At 36.1% G+C, this 7,500-nt stretch overlaps 1 long non-coding RNA gene across 1 annotated transcript in view; it reads right to left on the bottom strand.

Annotated features, from left to right (window-relative positions):
• The window catches only part of LOC136833556 (uncharacterized), a 231,930-nt gene that overhangs the window by 174,288 nt on the left and 50,142 nt on the right, over positions 1-7,500 (bottom strand). Inside the window, exon 2 of the long non-coding RNA XR_010851504.1 lies at positions 833-874. This is a non-coding gene — a long non-coding RNA (uncharacterized lncRNA). The remainder of the gene's footprint in view (positions 1-832; positions 875-7,500) is intronic.

Below are 7,500 nucleotides of genomic sequence, written 5' to 3'. Positions count from 1 at the left end.
GAATTTCTTATAACCGAAGGATATTAATTCTAGCAAAACGTGAGCGATATTTCCTGGTGAGGTCCTATAGGTCAAAACTGCAGAGTGAGAGGCAATTACAGTGACACCATTACTGGCAATCGATGGCCAATAGTGACACGATTTCCCCCACCATTGGAGTTACAGGAAGGTGAGATATTGGTTGTTCCTATTTAAGATATATTTTTGTTATCTCGATTACATACAAATATATATATATATATATATATATATATATATATATATATATATATATATATATATATATATTATATATATATATATATATATATATATATATATATATATATATATATATATATATATATACACACACACGTGTGTGAATGTGTATATATATATACTGTATATATATATATTTATATATAAATATGTACATATGAATATACATACACACACACATATATATATACATATATGTACACACATAGATATATACATATATATATATATATATATATATATATATATATATATATATATGTATATAAATACATATATATCGACTTGCATGAGTTACATTCAGAAAAAATTTCAGTAATGATTCCTCATCGAGGCTTTCTCGATTATGTATTCGCTTCTTAAATTCGTTATATCATTAAGTAAAAAAATGTCTATTTTAAGTATACAGCCTAAATAAGGTGTAAAGTATTAAAGAAGAGAGAGAGAGTATCATAAATTAAAATCAAGGTAGCGGTAGATTAGTCTAAGGAATAAACGTCAGCATTAAGGAGGACTTTTCAATTAAAATAAATTGAGAAAAATTTAACTCTCGAAAGGCAGGTCACAGTACCTTATAGTCTGATGACGTCACTTGTCCTTTGACTCAAGTTTCCTGTGGAAGGACAAAAGAAAGCGATTAACAACAGAATGACAGTTCTGGTTTTAAATACAATTAACGCTGCTACGATTATGGACCATGAAAAAAGGGTGATTCTGAATGTGTGTGTGTGCGTGTGTGTGTGTGTGTGTGTTCCAGCATAACTCTGAAACGCATTGAGCAATTTCAACCAGGGTAAGGCATCACTAGCACCAAAGGGCACCATGGGGGTTGGGGTGGGAAGGGCTTCCCTGAAACGGGGCTCGTTCTGCCTGCAGACTTAGTAACTAATAAACTCTACGAATTTATCATACCTCATTTCGGTATACATATGACTTACTATCTGGAAAAGAATAATGTGGGGGTAAGACATCACTGGCACCAAAAAAAAAAGTTAAGTATACCTTAGTTTTACCAGACCACTGAGCTGATTAACAGCTCTCCTAGGGCTGGCCCGAAGGATTAGACTTATTTTACGTGGCTAAGAACCAATTGGTTACTTAGCAACGGGACCTACAGCTTATTGTGAAATCCCAACCACATTATAACCACATTATAGCGAGAAGTGAATTTCTATCATCAGAAATAAATTCCTCTAACTCTTCATCAGCCGGCCAGGGAATTGAACTCCGGCCCATCGAGTGACAGTCCGCAATAACTGGCACCAGGGCGGTTGGGGTGGGAAGAGGGTGACGTAAAAAATAACTAAACACGACAGATATTGGTATCTCATCCACAGTTTTCGAGATCGCTGAGATAAATAGTGACACTCCCAAACGACAGGCAGGATATAGGAGAGGTAGGAATTATTAAAGATGAAAATGGAAATATCTTAATTGAGGAAGAGGAAGTCAGGAGAAGATGGAAAGACTATTTTTCACAACTATTAAACAATGAGAATGAGTGTGAAGAACTGGAAAATGTTCCTCCAGTAGAAGGACCAATAGCAAACATCAGAGTAAGTGAAGTCGAGAATGCTATAAAGGAAGGAAAAGTAAATAAAGCTGCAGGAAAGTCAGAGGTAACAACAGAAATGATTAAAGCATTGGGAAATGTAGGCAAAGAGCGGGTGCACACACTATTGGAAAAGATGTGGGATGTAGAGGAAATGCCAAGGGACTGGAGCATTAGTTGGATGATTAAAATGTATAAACAAAAAGGAGGCGTGTTAAGCTGTGGGAACTACCGAGGAATAAAGCTTTTGGAGCATGTATTCAAGATACTAGAAAGAAGAGTAGAAGGAAGGTTGAGAGAGCTGATAGATATACATGAGCAGCAGTTTGGGTTTATGAAAGGAAAGAGCACAGTGAATGGTGTTTTTATAGTAAGACAAGTCAAAGAGAAGTATCTAGAAGGAAACAGGAAAGTTTACTTGTGTTTTGTGGAACTTGAAAAGGCGTATGACAGGGTACCAAGAAGAGTAGTCTATTGGTGTTTGAGAAAGAGAGGAGTACCAGAGAAGTTGGTAAGGTTAGTGAAGATGATGTGTGAGGGTGCAAGAACTACTGTACAAACAAAATATGGGGAGAATGAGACACTCCCTGTAGAGGAGGGCCTCCATCAAGGATCAGCTCTGAGTCCATTCTTGTTCCTCGTCGTTATAGACACACTGACATCAGAATTAAGGAACAACGATGAACGGTGGGATCTGTTGTTTGCTGATGATTTAGTCATTATAGCAGACACAGAAGAAGAACTGCAAGAAAGGTTTTTAGCATGGAAAGGAGCCCTAGAAAGGAAAGGATTTAAAGTGAACATTGGATAGACAGAGCTAATGATTAGTAGTAGAGAAGGACATGAAGAAGTAAACATTCAAGTGGAAGATGGTACAGTGCTAAAGCACTTAAGAGGAAAGAGGAAAGAGGAGGGACTGTTGGAAAGAACCGAGATGAGGATGGTGAGATGGATTGCTGGAATATCACCACTGGAAAGGAGGGAGAGTCAAGGTATAAGAAGAATGTGTGGCATATGTAATGTAAAGGACAAGGCTAGGGAAGCTTGTTGGAGATACTATGGCCACGTAATAAGCAGAGAGGAGGTGGAACCAATCAAGAGAGCTAAGAACATGCCAGTGATGGGAGGAGGAGTGTAGGGCGTCAGCAGATCAGATGGATGGAGGTTTTGAGGAGAGATATGGGTGAGGTGGGACTGGGTGAAGAAGATGCAAGGAATAGAAATAAATGGAGAAAGTTGACTCGAGTGGCTGACCCTGCTATACAGTGGGACTAATAAGGTCGGAAGAAGATGAAGAAGAAGAAGACTCCCAATGCCCTTTAAGCCCAAGTTCAGCCCGATAGGAAAGGGGAGCGGGTTGTGTGTGAGAAAGGGTGAAAAATAAAATGTCAAAAAATGACAGATATTAGTGTCTAACCCATAGTTTTCGAGGTCTCTGAGATGATTAGTAACATTTCCAATGCCCTTTAAGTCCAAGTTCAGCCCCGATAGGAATGTGGGTAAGAAGGGGTGAAATATAGAATGTAAAAAATGCTGGCAATGTAACTGAAGCAACTATCTCAATAGGAAAAGGAGAGAGAGAGAGAGAGAGAGAGAGAGAGAGAGAGAGAGAGAGAGGTGAGAGGGAGGAGAGGGAGGGAGAAAGAGGGGAAAAGAGAGTTTATCGGCTGTCATTCAGTTTTTTTTCCAGGTTGTCAGCTATTATATACAGTATATATATATATATATATATATATATATATATATATATATATATATATATATATATATATATATATATAATATAACCTATCAGGCTATTCCCTTACTTAGAAAACGATGAGAAAGAGACAATTCTTCTGAGATGCCTTCAAAATTACCGCCCTTAATGAACTCAGGTAATCTCTAACATACCTTTCAAATTATCATCTTAATGAGCTCAGGTATTCTTTGAAGTACTTGCCAAATTGCCTCCTTAATGAGTTCAGGTAACCTCTGAAATACTCCCAAATTACCTCCCTTAATGAGCTCATGTAATCTCTCAAAAACTTCCCAAACTACCTCCTTTAATGAGCTCAGGTAATCCCTGAAATGACTTCCGAATTACCTCCCTTAATGAGGATAGGTAGTCTCTGAAATACCCTCCAAATTGCCTCCCTTAATGAGCTCAGGTAATCTCTGAGATACCTCCCAAATTACCCCTTAATGAGTTCAGTTAATCTCTGAAAAACCCCCCAAATTACCTCCCTTAACGATCTCAGGTAATCTTTGAAAACCTGCCAAATAAATACTCACCTCCCCTTAATGAGCTCAGGTAATCTCTGAAAAACCTCCCACGCTATACAACTTTATGAGCTCAGACAACCTCTGAAATGCTCATCTTAATGAGCTCAGGTAATCTCTAAACTACCCATCATATTACCTTAATGCTCTTAGGTAGTCTCTTGTAATATCCCTATCCCCAGTCCATAATTACAAACTTAGATTGGATAATCGCCAAGTTAATTATTACAAAGACGTAACAGACATTAGCCACGGCAAAATTCGCAAACCTCGCGAAATTAAAATCGCCAGCTTCGCGAAAATTAAATATCTACGAGGCTGACTCGCCCTCGGATCCCCCATTTGTAAACATGAGCTCAGACGGGAAGTTGACAGAACTCGTTATCGGGTTCATCAGCGCAGGTCTATTCAGGCTTTTTAGTTTTCACGGCTTATTTCAGACTTTCAGTCTACAAGGCTTACACATATTTAGTTTTCGAGGCTTATTTCAGACTTTTAGCTTGCGAGGCTTTTAGTGTTCAAGGCTTATTTTAGACTTTTAGTTTGCAAGACTTTAGTGTTCAAGGCTTATTTCAGACTTTTAGTTTCAAGGCTTTTAGTCTTCAAGGCTATTTCACACTTATAGTTTTCAAGGCTTTTGGTCTTGAAGAGTTATTTCAGACAGTCTTTTTTCAAGGCTTTTAGTTTTCAAGACTTATTTTAGACTTTTAGTTTATGGTTTTTGGTGTTCAAGGCTTATTCCAGACTTTTAATTTTCAAGACATTTCGTGTTTAATGATTGTTTCAGACTTTTAGTTTTCGATTTTTAATTCCCAGTATAAATAAAAATTAATGAGACAGAGATAGAGAGGGCTTTCTGTCATTTCTCAAATAAATGAAAAGTCTGAGAGCATATTTAAAAAAAAACTGAAACAGAATCTTGGAGAGAGAGAGAGAGAGAGAGAGAGAGAGAGAGAGAGAGAGAGAGAGAGAGAGAGAGTAATTAGCGAGTCTGTAATGACAACATGAAAAAGATTTATATAATTAGGATTCAAAGGGCAACCGGAGATAGCCATGCTTCATACTGCATTTTGTAATTGAAATGTAGCTCAATTATTCTGCTAAATAATGAAAATATGAGAAGCAATTAGCTCACTTTTCTTTTTAAGAGACGGGAGAAATATGTCAGTAATTTCTTACACCATTCTAGGATGGTTTTCTCTCCGTCCCATAAATAAAATATATAAGCGTCGTGTCGAGACGGACGGGAAAAATATATCAGTAATTTCTTATAACAATCCCAGATGGTTTTCGACAGGACCTTCCGTCTCGGCCTCTGCCCCGTAAATAATTATTAATAACTGCCGAGACAGCCTGCAGATCTGCATATAAATTAAATAACTAACACCAAGGAATAAATGTGATCCCAAGAAATAATTTCGCAGAACACAGCCTCAGAATCTCCTCCGATAAAAATATCTTGAAAACCCCCACTTGGGCCACAAGACAGCCACATTTTCCTTTGATCAATGCTAGAGTGGGAACTATTTTCTGGTAACCTATTACTAGAAATCGATAGCCAATGGAGACCCAAACCCCTTTCATCTCTTTTGTGGAAGAGGAAGGGGAAAATTCTACCTATTTCTGGTCTTGTGGAAAATGGCACCTACATACTTCGAGTGCACAGTGTTACCAACACTGATTCTGAATAAGTGAGGGAAGCGGGTTTCAAATTCGATATAAGAAAATGGGAAAGCAGGTGGTACCCCTGGTCATTCTTACATAGCAGTAAAGTTGCTATTTTGAAAATATGTTAAAAAATATATAGTTTTGAAAGAATATCAATCAATATATATTAATGTTCATTACAGAAAAAAAGAATTAGCCATTTATGGTCTGGTACTGTAAGGTATGAAAACAAATGGACATTATCATTAAGGCTGTATAAAATCTTGTTCAAAGAATATGGTGATCATTTGAAAGAAGTGACAGAAGGTAATAGGAAATAAGATAGAAAAGATCAGTTGTAGAGAAAACATAAAATAACAAATTAATAAATAAATATATAACAATGTAGGGAAATCATTGGCATATAAATCATTTGTGAAGAACAGCCTGCACATCATGGATCATCTCGTAAACGTCTAATGCCAGCCCTCGATGTAATTAGCAATGGAGTTCCCCTTCTCCCTCCTCCTCTTCCTCCTCCTCCTCCTTCTCCTCCTCCTCCTCCTCCTCCTCCTCCTCCTCCTCCTCCTCCTCCTCCTCCTTCTCCCTCACCCCTGTGACGTAGACACGCAGGCAACAATGCCTTTGATGCGAGATTCCTTGAGCGTTATTAACCGCTGCAGGAAACGCTTTCGGGGTTGAGGCAATGTCCAACACCTGGCGTTATTATAGCCCAGACACGTGACTGCTGTTACTGCAATAATGTTGCAATTTTCATGATTTTTATGGTCATTATAATCGACGCCGGTACAGCTTCCAGGACCATACAAGCTATAATCTTGTTATCGTTATAATTATTCTAATCCAATGTATATTAATTCTGTTATCATTGTAATTTTGTGATACTCGCTATGGATATTAATTTCTTTGTATAATTAATCAGTGGTATGTTCTTATTGTCATAATTTTTACAATATAATCAAATATTAATTGAATTACGTAATTAATATACAGCATAATCTTGGCATCATTTTTATAGAACAATGAATATTAATTTCATTATGTAGCTTAATTAATCTACGGTATAATCTTATTATCATCATATTCTGATACTTGCTATGAATATTAATTTCAGTATGTAATTAATCTACGGTATAATCTTATTATCCTCATGATTCTGATACTCGCCATAAATATTAACTTTATTATGTAATCAAACTACTGCATAACATTATCATTGTCATCACGATTCTGATAGCATGCATATGAACGGAGGTACAGTCAAAGATCTGAAAGGGGTTACAACTAGAGGCCGAAGGGACGCTGCAAAGTAATGCCTACAGTACACCGCGTGATGTGCAAGGACGACAATACTTCCCTACAGGGTTCTTAGGAAGAAAATAGTTGCTCGAAGATTTTACAAAAGTTTTACTAAAGACAGGTTTTGTGACTGACTGGATATTGGGGAATGATGCAGATATTATGATGGATCTCTGAGAGAGAACAGTTTTTGGCTGGTGGCAAATATATAAATATATATATATATATATATATATATATATATATATATATATATATATATATATATATATAAAATTTATATGTGTGTGTGTGTATACATGTGTAAATATATATATATATATATATATATATATATATATATATATATATATATATATATATATATTAATATATGACATATATATATAATATATATATATATATATATATATATATATATATATATATATATATATATATATATATATATATATTTA

Source organism: Macrobrachium rosenbergii, chromosome 51 (assembly GCF_040412425.1).
Source record: "Macrobrachium rosenbergii isolate ZJJX-2024 chromosome 51, ASM4041242v1, whole genome shotgun sequence".
NCBI lineage: Eukaryota > Metazoa > Arthropoda > Malacostraca > Decapoda > Palaemonidae > Macrobrachium > Macrobrachium rosenbergii.
Note: the sequence above shows the minus strand (reverse complement) of the source record. Positions and strands in the feature narration are given on the sequence as shown.